Here is a 21,896-nt window from a genome sequence, read left to right as displayed (position 1 = left end):
GCAAGTGGAACAGGGTTGAGGGGAGCCCCTCCCCACACGCCGGCTAGAGAGCTTTGCCAATAACTGGAACAATCTCTGAAGCTCTTTGCCTCCCTTCCCAATTCAGCCCCAGGCCCAGCCCTTTTGTCAAAACACAGTGGGATGGGCTACCTAAGGGATACAGCCTCTTTCCTGAGTGAGTGCATAGGACTTCCCTCTCCCTAGTTCTCTCCTTCCCTAGTCAGTCTAGGTCAGCAGATCCACTTTTCACAGAGCCTTTCATCCCTATTCATTGTTAACCAGAGCATACCAGGCCCTTTAGGCTGCAGTCTGCTCAATGGGCCAGTGACTGAAGCTCTCTCTACCTTCCTCATGAACTTTTCTAGGAATTAATAGCCCATGCCACCTGTACCCTGGGACATGCAGTTTCCATGCACCCAATCTCTGATTTTCCTCAAGAGTCAAACCATCTTTGAGCACAACTATCTAAGAATTGGGATAAGACAGGGATCCCATCCATTCTTAAAGTTCCCCAAGGAAATAGTCCTTTGTAACTATTCTGTAACCTACTGGGGTGTCCCACTGGCAAATAACTCAATTCCCAACACTCCAACATCATATATAAATGGAAAATAGCCCCAACTTACTAGGAGCAGAATATTCAAAGTGTAATTAAGTTTAGATGTGTTGATTTTTTGAGTTAATGTTTATATAGGAATATTGCCCTCCTCTGGGCCTCTTTCAATGAAGAGGTAGTTGGAGTTCCTTATACATCCTGCAAATTGACAAAGATGACAAAAGACGTTAAATGGCCAATGTTGTGGGTGTAGGAAGATGTAGGGTGTGTACTGCTGCATTGTAGTTGGTGCTGTGAATGTACAAGCATTTTGGAATGATGCAAATGAAGTGACTAAAATGTGGATACCCTTTGACCCAGAGACTCTACTTCTAGGCTTACACCTTCCCCCATCCCCCAACCCCAGAAAGTGAGGCTGGTGACCTTGTAAAGCCCTTCCTCGATTAAATCCAATTCACTTGCAAATCATGGTATCACCCTCTTGAAGTTCAGGTTCCCTTTGAGAATGAAGAAGGAATAACAACAGCAATATTTTTGTGATAGCAAAGAATTGACAACAAAGGAGATGCCCATGGATTGGAGAATAGTTATTGTGCTACATGAATGTACTAGAATATCACTGTGATTTTGGAAATGACTAATGTGATGAAGACAGAAAAGCATAGAAAGATCTACATGAACCAATGTAGAGGGAAGTCAATAGAGCCATGAAAATGACATACACAGCGATTACAACAATGAACAAAGAGCAACCATAAAACAATCACAAGTGAATGTTCCAAAATTATAAAGAACAAGTGTGTCCCCAAAGAAGGGATATGAGAAGATACTCCTACACCATTCCCTTGAAGAGGGGGGGAGTTCACAAGTGTTGTACATTGCACACATTTTCCGACTTTTTCAACATGTTGATTGGTTATGGGAACTTTTTCCCTCCCCCTCCCCTCTCCTTCTCTCTTTCCTCTATCCCCCATCTTTTTCTCCTCTCTGTCTTAAAAAAAACAAACCTGTTTTTATATGGAATGGTTCTTGGGAGAGGTGAGGAGGAGAATACTGGGGGAAATGTTGGATGTAAAAAAAAGATATCAAAGAACATCCAGACAAACTTATTTTTAGAATAAATAAAACAAATCGAAGAGGTCAGACTAAATGATTTCTAAGGTCCCTTTCCAGTGCTTACACTATATGCTCTAAGTTACATCCAAACTCTGACATCCAGTGTTCCAAGATCCCTCCTAGTTATAAATAGGGAAAAAAACTTTGTTAAGTAGGAAAGATTTTGGTTTTTGGAGATGCTAGATTCAGAAATCATGAAAAGAGAATGAATAGGGGAGGGTAGAGGAACCCTGGCTTGTGTGGCCTGAAAGGAAGAGACTAGTTCAAGGAAATTCACTGGACAGAATCCCTGGCAGCCACCAAACCAGTCTTTGAACATCTTTAAGCACAATAGCTTTAGTCTGAAACATAGACATGGACCAAGGGCCTTGAAATAAATAATTTTTTTTTAAATTTAAGACTTAACTTTCTCAATGTTCTTAGTGATCATGGACATTTGACCAAGGCTGGGGAAGCATAGGGGTGGGGGGTGGGGGAGAAAGAAGGATGAACTATGAAGCTCTAGACTTGCCTCATCCTTCTGGCATTCTATCCTGCTCTTTTCTCGAAGTACCCATGCCTCAATTAAGGCCTTAGTAGCCAATCCCAAACACCTCCTTTGTGATAGAACAGATGGTAAGCTTAACTGACCATAAGTTCTGGCTGAGAACTCACCCTCTCCTTCTAAAAGCCAAGGACCCTGCCTGTGCCATCTAGTCACCCTCATTTTAGGATTAAAATACCATGGATAGAGCTGGAAGGGACCCCAGAGGCTTGGCAGTAGGTTCAGCCCCTCCATTTATGTTAGAAGAAAATGAGGTCAATAAGGTGAAGTAACTTGCCCAGGGTCACACAGATCTCAACCACCAGAGCTAGGTTCTCTGAGCGTAGAACCCAAGTTTCCTACCTGTAGAACCCAAGTTCCTTGAATATAGAACCCAAGTTTCCTGCCTGTAAAATCTAAGTTCCCTGCTTGCAGAACCCAAGTTCCCTTAGTGTAGGACCCATGCTCCCTGAGTGCAGAAGCCAAGCTCCCTGCCTGTCCACTGTGAGGCTGTAGACCATGGCTCCAGAATATGGGTGTCTCCTTAAACTTTCCTTTGTTCGAGTGAAAAGGGGCTTTGGCAACAAAGGCCCAGAACTTGGAGCATTTACTAGTGTTTCTAACTCTTCTATGAAATATCCTTTATGTCTTGAAATTACTGCAGTAGGTTGAGCTGGGACTGCAAAGTCTGATTTATGAGGCACTGTGTGCCAAATCCAAGAGCACAGCGAGAGTGGACTTGTAGTACTAATCATATTTCTTCTGGAAGGACATGGGCAGGCATGCGTGGGCTATGATCTACGTCTTTGGAAGGAATATCCAAATCGATGAGATCACAGAGCCATTGGCGTATGCTTCAAGGACTTGTGATGTCTTTGATGCAGATCTTTCTCCCCATGTAGAATTCAACCTTTCTCCAACTCAGTCTTTGATGGTCTTTAAACGACCATTTCCTGTGGCCCCCAAATTCACTACTCTATAGCCAAGCCCAGGGTGCCAAGCACCTCTCACTTTACCTCTGCTGGTCCTCAGACATCAGCCCCCCAGCCCATTGCAAGGCCGCTGCTCAAATGTTTTCAAGTTCAGGAGGGTCTGGTAGAACTTGGGGCATCATTGACAAGGTTTTGGAGAACCTTAGGGTCACCTCCAAACCACGGGGAGGCATCAGAGGACTTGAGCCTTTAATCACAATGATGGTAGATGGGATAGGGACTGGACTCATGCTTTCACATAGTGATATCTCACTGAGAACACACCCTCTACTGTGCAGGTGGGCAGGTGCAATGAGCATTGGGTAGTCATGGTACTTGCCAAGATCATACAGCCAGTATGTGTCAGAGATGGCACTTGAACACAGGTCTTTGTGACTTTAAGGCTGGATCTCTATATACTATGCTGCTTCTGCTGGTGATGCTGCTGCTTCTCCCAACTGGGCCGTGCCTGCTTGGGGCTGTCAGGGAATCAGGAGCTTTCCAGGCATTCACTGTCCTGTCCGCTGAACAAACACATCTAGCTGGTTCCTGTCACTACACTTTGGCCATCAGTGACCCTGTTGCCATAAGTATCAAAACCTGGTGCCATATTAGGACACATTCACTTCCAGCCTCATGTCTGAGGACCCAGGGAGGAAGGATGAAGACACACTGTTGTCCCTTAAGCTGGGGCTTAGGGTTGACTGAATTTGTGCCCTTAATTTCATTAATTCTATTAGCTTGAACTAGTAGTTAAGCAAAGGCAGGAGAGGAGGGGCTGTACTTAAGATGCTTATCATTGCAGTGCCTAGGTAATCAGACTAAGTGGTTGGAGATACCAAAAGGATAATAAGAAAGAATTATGATGGGGCATCGTGCCAACAGTGTGCATGAATATTTATTTTTAATTATAATTATAAGCTACATCTTGAGATGGATGAAAGTTTCTCTCTGGTGGCTCTAGTCAAATTGGAAGCTTCCTTCCAAGGGTCAATTTGGGGTCCTTATCCTTCAGGGATGTCAAGCTTGCCTTCCTGAGAGGGTCTCCAAATCTCCTGGCCCACTCACAGTGGGACCTGCCCCTAGGACTCCTCTTACCAACCAGTGTACATACATTTGGTGATAGAATGTATGGGAATTCTGGAGAAGAACAGGCTGGGCTAGCTCTAACTGCCTGGTATATATGCATTCATTCATTCATTTGTTCAATGCACCAACTATGTGTAGCACCAGGTATTGGAGTCTTGGAGACATTCAAATTGTGTTATAATACACAATGTTATATGATAAGGACATTAGAGTAGTACACTCCAGTAATCAATCAACAAGCATTTATTAAAACACTTACTATGTGTCAGTTACTGTTCTAGGGAGTGGAAATAGAAGGAAAAAAGGAAGCTAGAACCTGCCCTCCAAGAGACTCTCCCATTCTAATGGGAGAGACAATGTGCATACACAGATATATACAAAAGACATCCCAGGTAACGAGGTAACTTTAGAGTGGACAGTGCTAATGAGGGGCACTGAATGGGCTTCCTACAGAAGGTGCTTGAGCTAAGTCTTGAAGGAAGTCAGGGAGCTGAGGTGGAGGTGCAAACCTGGCAATCAATTAGGGCAAAAGCCTGGAGATGGAAGAATGGATGGATGGAAGGATGGATAGATAGATGGATGGATGGATGGATGGAAGGATAGAAGGATGGAGAGATGGATGAACGGATGGAAGGATGGATGGATGGATGAATGAATGGATGGAAGGGTAGAAGGATGGATGGATGGAAGGATGAATGGATGGAATATACTCAAGTGCTATGAGAGTTTATTTCTAGTTTGTTCTGTCTAGATCTTGTTTGAGGACAGTTGTTTGCATGTTATCTCTCTCATTAGACTTTGAGCTCTTTGAAGGCAGGAGCTGCTGTTTTTGTCTTTGTTTCCCTAGTGCTTAGCACGTTGTAGGTATTCAATAAATGCTTACTGACTAGCTGAGGTCTAAGGAATAAGGTCATTCCTAGAGAAGGGATGAGAGGAGTCTTCCTGAAATAGGTGGCATTTAAGTTGGGGTTGAAAGAAAAGTTAGGAAATCAGCAGGGAAGAATGGAGATGGAGGGCATTCCAAGCAAAGGCAAAGATGTGGGAAAAACTGAGTAGGAGGAGGGGAGGACAGAGAGTCCAGTTTAATAGGAAGATAAAGTGCATGCAGAGAAATACTATGCAACTCAAATCACTTGTTACGTATAAGGCACAAAGCTAAATACTGGGGATACAATAACAAAACCCCTTAAGTACTCCCTGTCACCAATGCTGGATAGGTTGGTTCCAGAAAGTAGGGGGTCTTCAAGGTTAACCAAAAGAGGTGGAAGTTTTGGCTTGGGAGGCACCGATAATAACACCTTCCATTTTTAGAGAAGCTTTAAAGCTTGCAAAGTATTTTAGGTATATTACCCTCTCTGCTCTTCACAATGCCTAGGAGGTGGGTGTTTTTATTATTTCCATTTTACAGATGATGAAACAGAAGCCAGCAGTGCTTAAGGGACTTGCCCAGGATTACACAGCTAATGGTTGGGACAGAATTTGAACTCAGAGGTCTTCCTGATTCCTAGACTACCCAGCTGTCCATCATTCTATCTCTCGTCCCTTTGTCTTTTCCCAGGCACTAGGGAGTCATTGAAGACTCCAGAGCAGAGGAGTGACATGACATCTCTACTTGACTGTCCCACTGATATCTCAAACTCAACAAATCCCAAACCAAATACATAATCTTTCATTTCTCTCCCAAGTTGTATTCTCTTGTCAACTTTGCCAATCATCAACAAGCATTTACTAAGTGCCTTCTATGTCCCAGGCACTGTACTAAATACTGAGGATGTGAAGAAAGGGAAAACCAGCCCATTTCCTCAAGGAACTCACATTCTAATAAGAGAAACAAACCACTATGTATATACAATGGACATCATTGTATGTTTGTATGCATAATTTGTATATACAATTTTTTATATGTGTTATTCACACACATTTGTATAGATGTATGGCCAATATAAATGCGGACAGGTGGTAATCTCCAGCAAAGAAGTAGCTGGGAGGACCGGGAAAGGCTTTGTGCAAGAAAGTGAGATTTCAGTTGATTCTTGAAGCAAGCCAGGAAAATGAGAAGATGGAGATGAGGAAGGACAGAGTTTCTGGTATTTGAAACAGCCAGTGAAGGTGAAGGGAGGCAGGAGATGGACTGTCTCTCATTTGTGGACCAGCAAGAGGCTAGCAAGAAAGAAGTGAGTATGTGAGAAGATGGGCAAGCCGGGAAGGGCTCAGGTTATGGAGGGCTTTAAAAGCCAAATGGAAGATTTTCTATTGGATCATAGTGGTAAGAGGGACCCACTGGAGCTTAGTGAGTCAGGGAATGACATGGTCAGACCTGCAGTTTAAAAAGATCACTTTGATCATGACCACTTTGGAGGATGGACTGGAGTGGAGAGAGACTTGAGACAGAGAGACCACATGGCAAGCTACTGCAATGTTGCTGGTGTGACATGTCTAGGTGGGCCTGTGTGAGTGGAGAAAAGAAAGGGGTCTTGTGAAAATAGAAAAGAGAAAATTGGGCAGCAGATTGGATATGTGTGTCTGAGAACAAGAAGTCAAGAATGACACTGAGGTTGTGAGCTAGGGTGACTGGGAGAATTGTGGTCTTCTCCATGGTTAGGGGGAAGGTAGGAAGAGGTTGAAGGGGACAGATAATAAGATCAGTTTCAAACATGTCAAGTTCAATGTGTTTAATAGGTAGTTGGAGATGTTAGACTGAAGGTCCGGAGATTAGGGCTGGACAAGTCTTGAGTTATTTCAACAGAAATGATCACTGAATCCATAGAAGCTGATAAAATCACCAAATAGTGTAGAGGGAGGAGAGGGCAAAGGACACACCCTTGAGTGACAACGACCATTAGTAGGCATGACCAGAGTGAAGGCCTGGCATAGGAGGCAGAAGAGGGCAGGAGAGACAGGTAGGAGGAGAACCAGGAGACAGGTCATGAAAACCTAGAGGACAAAAAGTATCCAAAAGAAGAGGGGGATCTACTGCCACAAAGGCTGGAGAGAGGTCAAGGAGGACAAGTATTGAAAAATTGTTTGAAATTTGGATTTGAAATTTGAAATTGGATTTCTCAGTGAAGAGACCATTGGGAACTTGAGGGAGGGCAGTTTCAGGTGAATGATGAGACTGGAAGCCAAGCTAAAGATTTAAGAAGAGAATGAGAAGAAAGGAAGTGAAGGTACCTATGGTAGATGGCCTTTTCAGTCACAAAAAGATGAGGACACATAGAATAACAAGCAGGGTAGATAGATGGATCAAGCAAAGGATGTTTGAGGGGGACATTTGTAGGCGGCAGGGAAGGAGTTAGTGGACATGGAGAGATTGGAGATTAACAAGAGAGTGGAAATGGTATCAGAGACAATCCACTGGAGAAGACAGGATGGGATGTATCAAGGGTGACGATCCACTGGAGAAGATGGGATAGGATGTATCAAGGGTACATGTAGAAGGGTTAGACTTGGCAAGGAGAAGGGCCACCTCTTTATGTGAGCCAGGAGGGAAGGAGGAGATGACAGGAGAAGGCATCAGAGTGACTGAGGAGAAGGGGAGAAGGGGGAGCTCTCATTGAATGGTCTCCATTTTTTCAGCAAAGTATAAGTTAAGGTTTTCCATTGAGGGGTGTGGGAGAAGCTTGAGAAGAAGAGAAAAGGGTTTGGAAAAGTAGTGGTGGTGAGGGGGACAGAGAATCACTCAAGGAGCTATAAAAGCTCATACAAGTTTACAGCCAGGGCCTATTTGTGATTGCATAATATAAATATGTAGTAGACCCTGGCAGCAGAGCTTTGTCTGTTTTTCTAGCTCTGTTCAGCTGCACATGAATAGGAATTAGAGCAGCAGATGGCAGGAGCAGTAATCCCTGGCTGGGCCTGGCAAGATATGATTGGGGATCGAGGGACAACGGGCTTGAGAGAAGAGAACAGTATGGAGTTCTGCTGGTTCATTAAGGGGTCAACATGGGGAAGGAAGAGAGTGTAGACAGTGTAGGTGTGATGGCTTAGGAAAGAACTGAAGGGTGGAGGGATTGAGCGTCACAATGAGGATGGAGAAGACTCTTAGGGGTCATATGGCAGGAAGAAAGATAGAATGAGAAAAAGCTCCTGAAGTCTCCTTTCTCCCTCATTTAATCATAGGATTATAGATGAGCACTGGAAGGAACCATAGACAGATGTAGAGGGAGGGTTGGATTAGCTACTCAGAGCAACCTCAGCTAAAGCCACCAAGCTCCAATTCCTTCCTCCATCTAACCCTTGGAAGCCTGGGAGCCCATCTCAGTCTCTCTGCACACTCCCAGATGGACCGAAGGTGGGTTCCTGCACCTTCTACCTTTTCCTTTTAGCGTTAAAACCCTGATCTCTGCCTAGTCTGTTGTTCAGTCATTTCAGTTGTGTTTGACTCTTTCTTACCGCATTTGGGGTTTTCATGACAAAGACACTGGAGTGGTTTGCCATTTCCTTCTCCAGCTCATTTTACAGATGGAGAAATGGAGGCGAACAGGGTGAAGTGACTTGCCAAGGGTCACACAGCTAGAAAGTGTCTGAGGCCAGATGGGAGTTCAGGAAGATGAGTCTTTCTAACCTCAGACCTGGCACTCTATCCACTCTGCCACCCGGCAGACCCTTCCTAGTCTAGGGAGTATGAATATGTTCTTCACAATAATTATAATTTATTTGGCAGGTATTTAACCCCATTCCTCTAAGATTCTGATCCCCTTCTCAACTTTGAATGAAGGTCTGATCATGTCATCTCTCTAGTCAATAAACTTGGGTGGTCTCCTCTTGCTTCAAGGATCAATCATAAACTCTGACTGACATTTGAAAATCTTTCCAATGTAGTCTCTTCTGGTTTTTCTGAGTATTTAACAAGTTATTCCTCTCCTCTAACTCTGCCTTCCAGCTATACTGGCCTACTGTTCTGCATATTGATCCGTCTCTAGTCTGGCCCCAGAGTGTCTAGAGCACCCCACCCCAAACTATCTTGCATGCATTTTATATGTATTCTCTATATATTCATATGCATGCATGTTTTCTCCCCTATTCAAATGTAAGCTGCTTGAAGGCAGGCACCAGTTCACTTCTTTCTTTGAATCCCCAACACTTTGCATTGAACAGGGCACTTAGTAGGTGCTTACTAAATGTTTATTGACAGATTGATTATTCATACAAGTACAGGTTAAGTAACATTTAAATGAACAAAATACTGGCAAGTGAGGTTAACTGTCTGAAGACTTCCTGAGTAGACTCTGAAACTGGAATTCTCTGATACTCACTCTTCATTAAGATGGAGCTGAAATGAATAATGTCAGCTCTCACAATGCCGTAAAGCAAAGCCCCTTTCCTCCTAGTAAGGTCTGAAGTCTCCATTTCCCCCAATTCATCATCTTCAATGTCTTCCTCATGCTCAAATGTTTCTTTAGAGAACCACTTCCTGGTCTCCCACTTTATTTCATTGGGTTTTTAAAAAATATGACCCATATGAACAGAGCCATACTCTGCTTGGATGGAGTGAATCCCTTTCCTGGGAGAGGCCTAAAAGGTAAAAGGAAAAGCAGGAGAGAGCAGTCTTCAGGAAAACCTAGAGAAGAGAGTATCCAAGAGAAGAGGGTGATCAACTGCTTCTGGGAGAGTCATGATGGCCTATAACGGAGGTACCTTAGAGACATCATGGAGCATTGGACACATTCTATTACTGTTTCTGATCTGCTGACCACAGGGTTAGGAGGAGTCTTTTTAATTGTATTAAGAACAGAGAACATCTTCAAAAAGGCCCCACTTGGCCTTGACCATTCTTTTGGCTGCTCATAGTTCAAATCCTTCACTGACAGAGTCCAGTGAGAGACAAACAATAAGGGGAGAGGACTTAGGTCCATTCGTCTGAGGCCAACATGTCACTCCATAAAAAATGGGCCTTGATCCTTGACCTCTGAATTTGTTCATTTCTATCATAGGCGAGCCTCAGATCTTAAAGAGAGCTAGCATCTGGGCATTCCATCATCCAAGCATCTAAGTTTGCAGCTATCTTGGCATCAGTGTCCAGAAGAGTAAGGACTGACCTTTAGGTGTGACAAGGATCCATCTGATACATTCAGGACTTGTGATATATATCTGGACTAGAACCTGGTGGGATCAATGTTATATAGAAGCTATGTTAAGAGTGACTCCACTCTCCTCAGTGACTGAAGTGGAATAGGGGAGGATATATTTCCAAGGTGTTTAAGGAAAATATTTGTACTTTTGTTATCACTACATATTTGACATAAATATCCCTTTATAAAAGCTAATTGATGTTAAATGCCTACACAGAATCAGTTACTGGTTTAATAGTGAGGAAAACACAGTCACTAAGAGCTTGAGCAGATGTCAGTACAGAAGAGATGTCCAAAGCCCTTTGGGGTGTCCCTAGATCCCTGAGGGGGAAGGAATAGCAGATCTCAATCTGGGAGAGCAAGGATAGAGGTCACTTAGATCTGAGAATCATCTGCATAGATATTATAGTTAAATCCATGGGAGCTGATGAAATCACCACATGAATTAACATAGAGGGAGAGAGAAGGAAAGAGCCTTGGTGGACACTCATGCTGAGTGGGCACAATTCTAATGAAAATTTAGCAAAGGAGACTGAGAAGAAATATTTGGATGGGTAAAAGGAGAAGCAGGAGAGAGTGGTCTTCAGGAAAACCTAGAGAAGAGAGCATCCAAGAGAATAGGATGTTCAACAGCAGGGTCAAATGTTACAGAGAGGTCAAGGAGGATGAAGATTGAAAAAAGGCCATTGGGGGGTGGAGCCAAGATGGCACAGTAGAAGGATGGACCTACTCTGCTTTCCTCCCTAGCCCTTAAAATACCTGTAAAAATGACTCTGAATAAATTCTAGAGCAGCAGAAGCCACAAAATGACAGAGTGAAACAAATTTACAGCCCAAGACAGCCCAGAAGGCTGACAGGAAGGGTCTATCACACCAGCTCGGAAGGGAGTGCAGCCCAGCCCAGAGTGGGCCATGCAGCAGGACAGGACTGGAGCAGGCTTCAGGGTATGGAATCACAGGCAGCTGCTGCAGGTTTCCAGATTTCTCAAACCACAAACAGCTTCAAAAGTCAGTAAGAAAGCTCTTTCACCTGGGTGAGAGGGGAGCTTGATTTGGCCCTAGCCCCAGTCCCAGCCACAATAACCACTGTGGCAGCAGCTTCCACTTTTGGAGCCCTCAACCTAAAGACCCTGGGGGAACTGAGCAGCTGATCTGGATCTCAATCCTGAGTGGTGGTCCTGGGGTGAGGAGGAGTGCCAGCATGGCAGAGCTGGTGGTGACTGTGGAAAGGGAATCCTCCTCACAGTTCCAGGGCAGAAAGGAGTGTTTTTGGTTGCTCACAGATCAGAGCACAGGACAGAAGAGGATAAAACTCCTCTCCATTAATTGTGCTACTTTGGAGGAACTGAGAACTTACAGAAATATCAGCAAACAGCTGTACAAAACCTCTGAAGCCTAGGATGGTATACCCTCCACTTGACAAAGGACTCAAAAGTCAAGTAACTGGCTGGGGAAATGCCCCAAAAGGGGAAAAAATAAGACTATAAAAGGTTACTTTCTTGGTGAAAAGGTATTTTCTTCCATTCTTTTGGATGAGGAAGAGCAAAGCATACAATCAGAGTAAGACAGCAGGGTCAAGACTTCCAAAAAAATATGCAATTGTCTCAGGACATGGAAGAGCTCAAAAAGGATTCTGAAAATCAAGTAAGAAAGGTGGAGGAAAAATGGGAAGAAAAATGAGAGCAATGCAAGAAAATCATGAAAAGCAGGAGACCCAAAAAAATTAAAAATAGACTAACCCAAATGGCAAAAAGGGGTCCAAAAAACCAATGATGAGAAGAATGCTTTAAAAAGCAGAATTGGCCAAATGGAAAAGAAGGTTTGAAAGCTCACTGAAGAAAATAGTTCTTTAAAAATTAGAATGGAGCAGGTGGAAGCTAATGACTTTATGAGAAATCAAGAAATTATAAAACAAAACCAAAAGAATGGAAAAAATAGAGAAAATACCATTAGATTTCTTCATTAAAAGATTATTAGTAACTCTGGAGAGAGTACTTTAAATTGAACAATGATATCAGAAGGCAGATTGGGGAGAGTAAAGAAGAGAGTAAGATGAAAGGCAGTGTAGCCACTTTCTCAAGGAGTTTAGCCACAAGATGGAGAGAGGATGATAACTAGCAGGAATAGAGGGATGAAATGAGGGGTTTTTGAGACTGGGGAAGACATAGGCATGTTTCAAGGCAACAGGGAAGCAGTCAGTAGACGGGGAGATAGTGAAGATGAGTGACAGAGTGGAGAAGATAGAAAGATAGAATGGGATCATTGGTGCATGTGGAGGGGTCTGCCTTGATATAGAGAAAGACTACCTCTTTGTGCGAGTTTGAAGTGAAGGAAAAGACAGCAGTGGCAGAAGGCATCCTGATGTAGAATGGGATAGGCGATGGAGAGGACAAGAGAGAGCTCAAGGTGAATGGCTCTCATTTTGTAGGTGAGGTTCTCATCTAAGAGTAGGGGGGAGGGGTGCCATGGGAGGTTTGAGGAGGGATGGAAAGGTTTGGAAGAGCCTCTATTGATAGTGGAATCACAAATTGATGATAATTTCACAACATTCAGTTTTGATGGATTTGTTAAACTTCTTTCTATTGGCACTGTTGCACTCATCAGGTATATATTCTTTATTTGGTCTTGCTGATTTCACTCTGCATCAAATCTTGGTCTTCATTATTACATTTCTTACAGTTTAGTGATATGCCATCACACTCATGTACTGCAATTTGTATTGTCTCTCATTTTGTTTCCAATTCTTTACTACCACATAATATACTGATAGGAACATTCTGGTGTATAGTCTTTTTCTCATTGATGACCTTGGGGTATATCCCCAGCCATTGAATCTTTGGGTCCAAAGGGTATGGGAATTTTAGTCACTTTCTTAGGATAAATTCAAATTGCTTTCCAGAATGCTTGGATCAATCCAGTATCATCATTATTAGCATGCCCCCTCCAACACTGGCTATTCTCATTTTTCATCATTTTTGCTAATTTGCTGGGGGTTAATTGCTCAGATTTGCATTTCTCTTTTTGTTAGCAATTTGAAGCACTCTTTTATAAGACTGTTATAGTTTGCAGTTCTTTTGAGAACCCTTCCAGTGAGGGATGTGCTGGAACCAGATCAAACCAGGTCACAAGAGTCAATCATTAAATTTTCAGTGGGAGTAATTACACCTTGGAAATTGACAAATGCTACAAACCAGGGTTTGATTTATCATTTTGTCAATTGTGTAGAACTAAGAAAGTAATGGAGAAAATGTTAATACTGCAGATAAAACTGAAAAGTGTGTCCTACGTGTGTGTATTTGGAGAGCCAGTTGTTAAACATTTTCCACCACATCTCTGATTCCAGGACTCCACTTTCAAAGTCTCATAAAAAAAGAGGAAATCATTCCAGTTCTTGTCCTGCTCTGGGCCAACAAGCCAGGCAAAAGCTCTCCAATTTGATGCTTCAGCAGTCTGGCAACTGAAATTTGGCACCAAGAGATGACTAGAATATGCAGGGGAAAGAAAAATCCAGCCAAATAGAGCTTAGAGTAGCAATAAAAAGAACTGAAATTGAAATAGTACTTTAAGGTTTCCAAAGCATTTTATGTCCATTAGGTCATTTGAGCCTCATTGAGCAACCCTGTGAGTCAGGTACAATGGGTATTATTAACCTCAACTGAAAGAAAAGAGAGGTTGTGACAAAGGCTGGATTTGAACCCAGGCCTGTCTGACTCCAGGTCCAATACTCTAAGCATCACAACATACTGTGGAGTCTAGTCCAGAGGAGGCTTCACAATGCTCCCATAGTGCTGGGCACTGCAGAGCAGCTGGGGACTGGACATGAGGTCTCAGGGAAGGGCTGAGGATTGAGCACAGTGCTTCCCACAGAATGTATGTTTGTTGAATTATGTTAGTCCCAGTATGGAGCAAGGCCTTAGTACGTATACAGGCCTAGAAAGCTCTAAGAACCCAATATAGGATGTAACACAGCCAAGAATACTTTCAAAGCAGCTCCCCTCAATTAGTTAAGCTTGAACAAATTCAAATCCTCTTCAAGATCACACTCTCAGAACTGCTAAGCAGATGCAACCTCCATCCCCCAGCCAAACACAGTGTTTTGCACATAGTAAGCATTTAAGCATCTCTAGTTGTCTGTTTAGGGTAGCTAGGTGGCTCAGTGGATAGAGTACGGGGCTTGGAATCAGGAAGATGCTGAGTTCAAATCCAACCTCAGATACCTCATAGCTATTTGATTCAAGGTAAGTCACTTCACCCTGTTTCCCTCAGTTTCCTCATCTGTAAAATGAACTGGAGAAGGAAATGGCAAACCACTGCAGTGTATTTGCCAAGAAAATCTGAAATGGGGTCATGGAAAGTTGGACACAACTGAAATGACTGAACAACAAGTGTCTGTTTAATGAAATGTCTTCAGTACCCTACTTCATTTTTCACAGCTCAACACTGCCTAAGGGGTGGCCAAATGGGCAAGGATGTGCCAAGGGCCTGAGCAATATCCAAAGTGCTTAGCACAGTTCTTGGCACATGATGTCGTTCAGTTGGTTCCAACTCTTTGTGACCCCATTTTGAGGTTTTCTTGGTAAGAAAACTGAAGTGGTTTGCCATTTCCTCCTCCAGTCCATTTTACAGATGAGGAAACTGAGGCAAATGAAGTGAAGTGACTTGCCCAGGGTCACATAGCTGGGAAGTGACTGAGGCCAGATTTGAACTTATGAAGATGACTCTTCCTGATTCCAAGTCCAGTGCTCTATCCACTGTACCGCCTAGCTGTCGCACTCGACACATAGTAAGCACTTAATAAATGCTTTGAAAAAATTGGAAGGGACCTCAATGTCCATAGAACATCATCATCAACTGCTACTACTACTACTTTATATACCCCCACCACCACTACTACTACTACTTTATATACCCCCCCCCACCACTACTACTACTACTTTATATACCCCCACCACCACTACTACTACTACTTTATATACCCCCACCACCACTACTACTACTACTTTATATACCCCCACCACCACTACTACTACTACTTCACATAGTGCTTAAGGTTTGCTAAGCACCTTACAAATATGATCTCTTTTGATCCTCACAGCAACCCTGGGAGGTAGCTGCTAATATTGTCCTCATTTTATAGATAAGAAACAGAGGCAGACAGGTGAAGTGACACAAACAAATACAAATCCGTTCTGTGAAGTTTGGATTTCGCCAAAGGGCCACCATTGAGGACCTAGACAGTCACATGTGGCCTCAGGCCGAAGGTTCCCCACTTAGCTCTGTGGGGGCAAACAGAACAAGCCTAATCCTTTCTCGAATTTCATATCCCTTCAGATACCTGAACATGGTATCATGTGCTTACTCCCTCTCCCCTACATTATTCTATCTTCCAAGTTCAAAATCCTTAGTTCCTTTAATATGGCTTTTTTTCCCTAAATTCCATTTCATTTTTACTTTGAGCTGAAAACTTTCTCTCTCCTATCTCCCTAAGCACCCCCCTCCCAGGAAGAAAGCAAGAAAAACAAACTCCTTTATATAGTCAAGCAAAACAAATCCTTCCCTGACCACGTCTAAGAATATGTCTCAGTTCGAATCTGGAATCCATTACCTAGGTGTCAGAAGGCGAGCAACATTTTTCTTCATAAATTTGCTGAAATTGTGCCTAAAACCCTTCTTTATATAGTTGGACTCAAGGTCCTTCTGAATCCTGGTTGCCCTCCTTTGGACTCTCTAGCTTGTTGTCCTTCCAAAAAGGTGACTCCCAGAAGTGACCACAATACTTCTGATGTGGTTCACCCAGAGCAACAGAGAGTGAAACAATCACCTCCTTAATCCTGGAAGCTTTGCCTCTCTTAATGATGATTTCTTGGCAGCCACCTTGACTGTTGACTCATATGGAGCTTGCGGTCCAACCCCCAGATCTTTTTCAGCTGAACTGTTGTCTAGCCCCACCCCCACCCCCATCTGGTACTTGCAAAGTTGGCTTTGGGGTTGGGTTTGTGGGGGGGGTGGGGGGGGAACCAAGAGGAAGGTTTTATGTTTATCCATGTTAGATTTATTCAGTTCAGCCCAGAGTTTAATTGGATTCCGATTCAGAGTCTACAGATGTGCAAATTAAAAGACAAGAGGAATTCCATTATTTGACCAAGATCTGCAGAGAGTAAGTGGCAAAGCAGGCTTCAATACAATTCAATTCAATCTGACAAGTTTTAATTAAGCCACCTATGTGTCAGGTACCGTGGTAGGTTCTGGAAATACAAAGCTAAAAACAGAACAGTGTCTGCACTCAAGAAGCTTGGAGAGAGGGGGCATGAAACAAAATATACATGGAAAATGAAATATGAAACATAGGCAAAGTAGTTTCTGGGAGCTCTAGATCTTAAACTCCGGTTCTGATCTAGGAAGATCTTTGCAAATCTCAACTTTGTCATTCAATGTGTTAGCTGTCCCTCCCAGGTTTGTATTTCCATCTTTATCCAAGTCATCGATCAAATGTGAAAAAGTACAGGGCCAGCCTAAAACAGATCCCAGACACACCCTACCTTCAAAAGTTGACAATTTTAGGTTTGAATATGCACTAGTTTGAAATCCACCTAACTGTGCTGGCATCAACTCCACACCTTTCAAATGTTTTATTACGATTTATGTAGCCCATACTGGCTATTGCAGGCATTCCCCTGATGGAATCTAAAATAACAAAGTCTACCTTGGTCCTAACTGCCTGAAGGCCCGGTAGGTTACACCGCACCCCTCCTTCAGGGTTCTCCAATACTCTTAGGCAGTTAGGGAATTATCTACTCTCTACCATGGGCTGAAACCCCTATAAAGTGTGTTTCACAATTTTTAGGGGATTACCTTTTAGAGAGGAATATTGACTTCAAAGATATAACAAAAACCAACATACAAACATTATCTCTGAAACACCTACCTTGGAAGATATAACCCTCTCCGTCTCTGGGAAATGGAAGGGAATGGGAATCCATTAGGTTCACAGCTTAGATCAGTTCCTATGTAGCACCAGTTCCACCAAATTCGGAGTCTGAAGCCCCCTTAGGCTTCAGTCCCTGGCTTCTAATGGCTTCCTGCTTGGGTGGTGGCAACATCCGGCAAAATTCTGGAAGCCTGGCTCCGAAGTCTCCATGACTCAACCTCCTAGGTCCTGGAACTTCGCCGCTTTCTGCACCCAGAACTGAAAAGAACAGATAACCAAAGCCCTGTGCACTTTTCCCGATGCCACAGGGTACCAGGGGAAGGAGAAGGTGACCCTTCCCCTATCCAGCTTAGTACATAGTGCCCATGCTGCGCAAACAAGATCTTCACTCCTGGGCAACACCGGAAAGAAAGAGCGAGAAACGGTCTTTGTCTGGTAGTTTTAAAGACGCAACTATATCCGGCTACACGACCAATGGAAAGAGACTACTCCCACTCACGTGGTAGGAGAACAGCAGAATCCCTTCTCAGAGAAGCAAGCCCGTTGTGTTTCCCATGTGGACACCTCCATCTTGGGTGATGTGGCCCTGTGCCAAGCTCAGTAATACTACTTGAAAAAGGGTAGTCAGGCGGTACCCGTTTTAAAGGAAACTATGCTGGTTCTTTTCCACCACCACTGATTTTTGAGATCTTCAGGAACTGCCCCTTCCATGAACATAATCCAGGTTCTTGCCAGGTGTCAAAATTCAAATTCAGTACACTAGCTTAATGTCCGTAGGATATGAGTTCGCCTTTTTTTTTGTTTTGGGGGTTTATTTTTGGAAAATTGAGGACATTTGCCCTTCTCCAATCCTGCAGCATGTCTCCCATTCTCCACTATCTTTTAGCTATCAACTGGCAAGGGCTAAACCAAAAGAACCTACCCATGTCCTTCATCTTGGACAGGTGACTTGAAATCGTTGAGGGCTGCTAAGTACTTTCTTATTATCCCTTCACTTTTCTTGCATATCAACTCCCTATTTCTCATTTCTATTCTGTCCTTTCCAATCCAAAGATTATTTTCCTTGGCAGAAGCAAAATAATGATTGAGTAGCTCTAAGTTTATTGCCCCATTTATCCTGACCAGGGGGTCCTATAGCTTCTTTGATTCTCCTCTTTTTCACAGTATACCTAAAATCCCTTTTGTTCTCATTCACCTTGACCAATTCTGAGTTTTCACACTCCTGACACTCTTTTTACAGAAGCATGCCCTGATTTTGTATTTATTCTGTTACTTACTCTTGGTTGTATCTGTTGCATGTGTCTTTTAGAAATGTAAGCAGGTTGGTGAGGTCCCTGTGCATCCACATCGATTTTAGTAAACAACTCCATCTATTCTTCTCACTGGAATTTTTTCTCATTGTGTCTTCAGAAATTCATTCTTGAGTTTCCCATCTCTCCCAGAATGAATGATTAGCCCAGTAGAATTATAGTTCATGAGTTCCTTCCTATTCTTTCTCTGAACCTTTTAAAATCTACTTTCTCAGAATCTAGAACCCAAATTTGACCATTCCCAACTTTTCTCTCTTCTCTCACAAATTCTAAGATGTAGTAAACACTGTTCTCCAAGATTCCTGACATTTCATCTCACCAATGAATTCCTCCATTTTGGCAAAATAGACCTAGAATAAAATCTTCCTTCCTCCCTTCTTCTACCTTTTAAATGATCCTGTAAGTCAAATCAAAAGAGTACTAACTGCTCTGTTCCTGAGCAAACTCTTCAGTAGGAGACTGGATAACTGAAATTCCCTGTTACTACTACATTATTCTTTCATAGCTCCATGGTGATCTCTTTGTTGAACTCAGCAATCAATCCATCTAGCATTAAGTGCCCATTCTCTCCCAAGTGCTGTTCTAGGTGCTAGGGACACAAAGAATGAAATCATCCCTAATCTCAATAAGCTATTCTATCAAGGGAGACAAGTCATGCCTTGCTAAGGATGACTCCACTCTGAGGCTGACTGGTGAGTCCCTGACTGGATCAGCTATAGTCCTCCCAATATGCAAACTTTTCAGCTCCCCTTTATAGATTTCCTCCCCTCCCCCATTAGAATGTAAACTTTTTGAGAGTAGGAAGTGGCTCATTTTTTTATTTTTATAACTCCAGCATTTCCCTTCCCTCTTTCCTTTTTCCCTTCCTCCCTCTTTCCCTTCCTTCCTTCCTTCCTTGCTTTCAATAGCTCATGTGAGAATTTGTTTTGCACAACCATACATATTTGTAACAGATTTTGTTTTTATTGTCTTCTTAGTGGGTGGAGGAAGGAGAGGAGGAAGGGAGAGAATGAATAACTGAAAATAAAATTTAAAAAATGAAAAATCATTCACAACACCTTACGTAATAAACAATTGTCCAATTATATTACAAATGTATTTTTCCTCTGAGACAGCAAGCACATGCATGTTTGAAGCATTATAAAAGTTTGTTTCTGCAGTGACTGACAACCATCATAATCATGTGCACAACAATTTTGGTGTTTCCACAGCAATTACATCAACATCAAACTCTGACTACTTTTTTTAATTAGTTAATTTATTTTTAGTTTTCAACATTGACTTCCATAAGTTTTAAATTTTCTCCGCCTCCCTCCCCAACATGGTGTGCAATCTGATATAGGCTCTATAATACATTCCTATTAAGCATTTTTTCACATTAGTCATGTTGCATAGAAGAATTGGAACTAAAGGGAGGAACCGTGAGAAAGAAAAAAATGAAACAAAACGAAACAAAAAAAGAGAGCGAATGGTTTGCTTCGATCTGCATTCAGACTCCATATTTCTTTCTGTGGATGTGGATGGCATTTTCCATCATGAGTCTTTTGGAGTTGTTTTAGTTCCTTGAATTGCTGAGAAGAGCAAAGTCTATCAAAGTCATTGCACAACGTGGCTGTTACTCTGACTGCTTCTAAGTGCAAAGCATTCTTTCCGTTTTTCAACCTGTCATCGAATTGTTTCCAAACCAACATAAGGATTCAAAATTTAAGCCCAAACCAGTTCTCAATGGATGGTCAAACTCCGGTACATATAGCCTCATTTGTGTCCTGTGCACTGCGCCAGAGTGGCTACTTCGTTCCTCTCTGTTACCCTGTAATCACATCTCATCAGCTGGTAATCATACGATCAAGATGTTACAAACCTTTGCTTTTTTGCAGAGCAAATATCAGGCTATTTAAATACCATGATCAATGAATATTCAAATTAAAAGCCATCTTGAAACCATCATGGACCATCACAAATGTTCTGCAAAAACAAACCTTTGATTACCTCTCATTGCAGTATTAAGGCTGTTTTCTGACAAACTTGTCATCCACTTATGTTACGATTCTTCTCTCTGGTGTATTTTCAAATGAACTGTTTGGCAACACTGGTCAGTCGTTTAGTAGAGTTTTGTGAGAATGTAGCTAGTGTGCCAGTGGTAGAAGAGAAGGTCACATCTGAAAAGATTCTTTCTTTTCAAAGGTTAGCTTATATTATTTTGTTTCAAATGTATTTTTTTCTTTGTGACAACAAGCATATGCATGTTTGAAGCATTATAGGTTTGTTTCTGCAGTGACTGATAACCATCATAATCATGTGCACAACAATTTTGGTGTTTGTTCAACAATTCCGACAAACTTCGACTGCTTTTAAGTGCAGTTCTTTCAATTTCTCAACCCGTCATCGAATTGTTTCCAAACGAACACAACGGTTCAACCTGTGAGCACAAATCAATTCCTAGAAGGGAAAATATATATATTGTCAAAAATGAAGCAATATATGCAATTAAACTTTAGGTACATTTATCATTTAGTACAGCGCTTGTCATTAGCCAGTAGGAAAGTGAATGTTTTATTTCATAACGAGTTACTCATTTTCGTTGAGTGATTACCTAGCTAAAATTTTTCGAAAAGAGTTTCTATCTCAGCAAGAGAGCTTATAAAACTCTCCTACCATTTGCTATCAAATATTTGTGTGAGTGAACATTTTCATATCATACTCATTTTAAATCGAAATACAGAAAAATCTTCACTTTAGAACAAAATTTAAGACTATGTTTGATGTTAAGGCAAATGTCGCAAATCTAATTCAAATTAAAAAGTCCATCATCAAATTTAGGTTTATCCATTTATATCATGGAATAGTAAACATCTTCCAAATTGTAACTTATTTAATTAAAAATGTTCATTATACTTAACAAAATTTGCAAATTTTGTTGAACACAACATTAGTTAAACAAAATTTAGTATGAAGTCTCAAAGATAATAAACATTTGAGGTCTTGGGGGATCATGTCTTCTAATTATTATAGAATGTTCCACATAAAATATTTGTAATCATTTTATAATTAGGTTTATAATTTTATATTTGATCTTCATAATTGTACATAGAATAACATTTTATATTTTACAATTATACAAATTTTAATTGAGAGGTTTTGGGGACTAAAAGTTCTTGTAGTTATTGTAAGGACTAAATGAATAAATCTAAAAGAATATTATCACAAGGGTATTCAGCTACCCTATGGATTCATGACAATTTTTTTTCAGAAAGGAGTTCACAGAACAAAAAAGGTAGGAACCATTGTCTTAGAGAGTCACCTGGAACACTAGGTTAAGTGGATTGCCCAGGG

The 21,896-nt window shown here is 41.9% G+C and overlaps 1 protein-coding gene across 1 annotated transcript in view; it reads right to left on the bottom strand.

Moving 5' to 3' along the window:
• The window catches only part of MSN (moesin), a 99,584-nt gene extending 81,915 nt beyond the window's left edge, over nt 1-17,669 (bottom strand). The window contains exon 1 of the mRNA XM_072626104.1: nt 17,251-17,669. The gene's annotated coding sequence lies outside the window, so the exon portion shown is untranslated. The remainder of the gene's footprint in view (nt 1-17,250) is intronic.
• Nucleotides 17,670-21,896: the final 4,227 nt, after the last annotated feature.

Source organism: Notamacropus eugenii, chromosome X, assembly GCF_028372415.1.
Source record: "Notamacropus eugenii isolate mMacEug1 chromosome X, mMacEug1.pri_v2, whole genome shotgun sequence".
Taxonomy (NCBI): domain Eukaryota; kingdom Metazoa; phylum Chordata; class Mammalia; order Diprotodontia; family Macropodidae; genus Notamacropus; species Notamacropus eugenii.
Note: the sequence above shows the minus strand (reverse complement) of the source record. Positions and strands in the feature narration are given on the sequence as shown.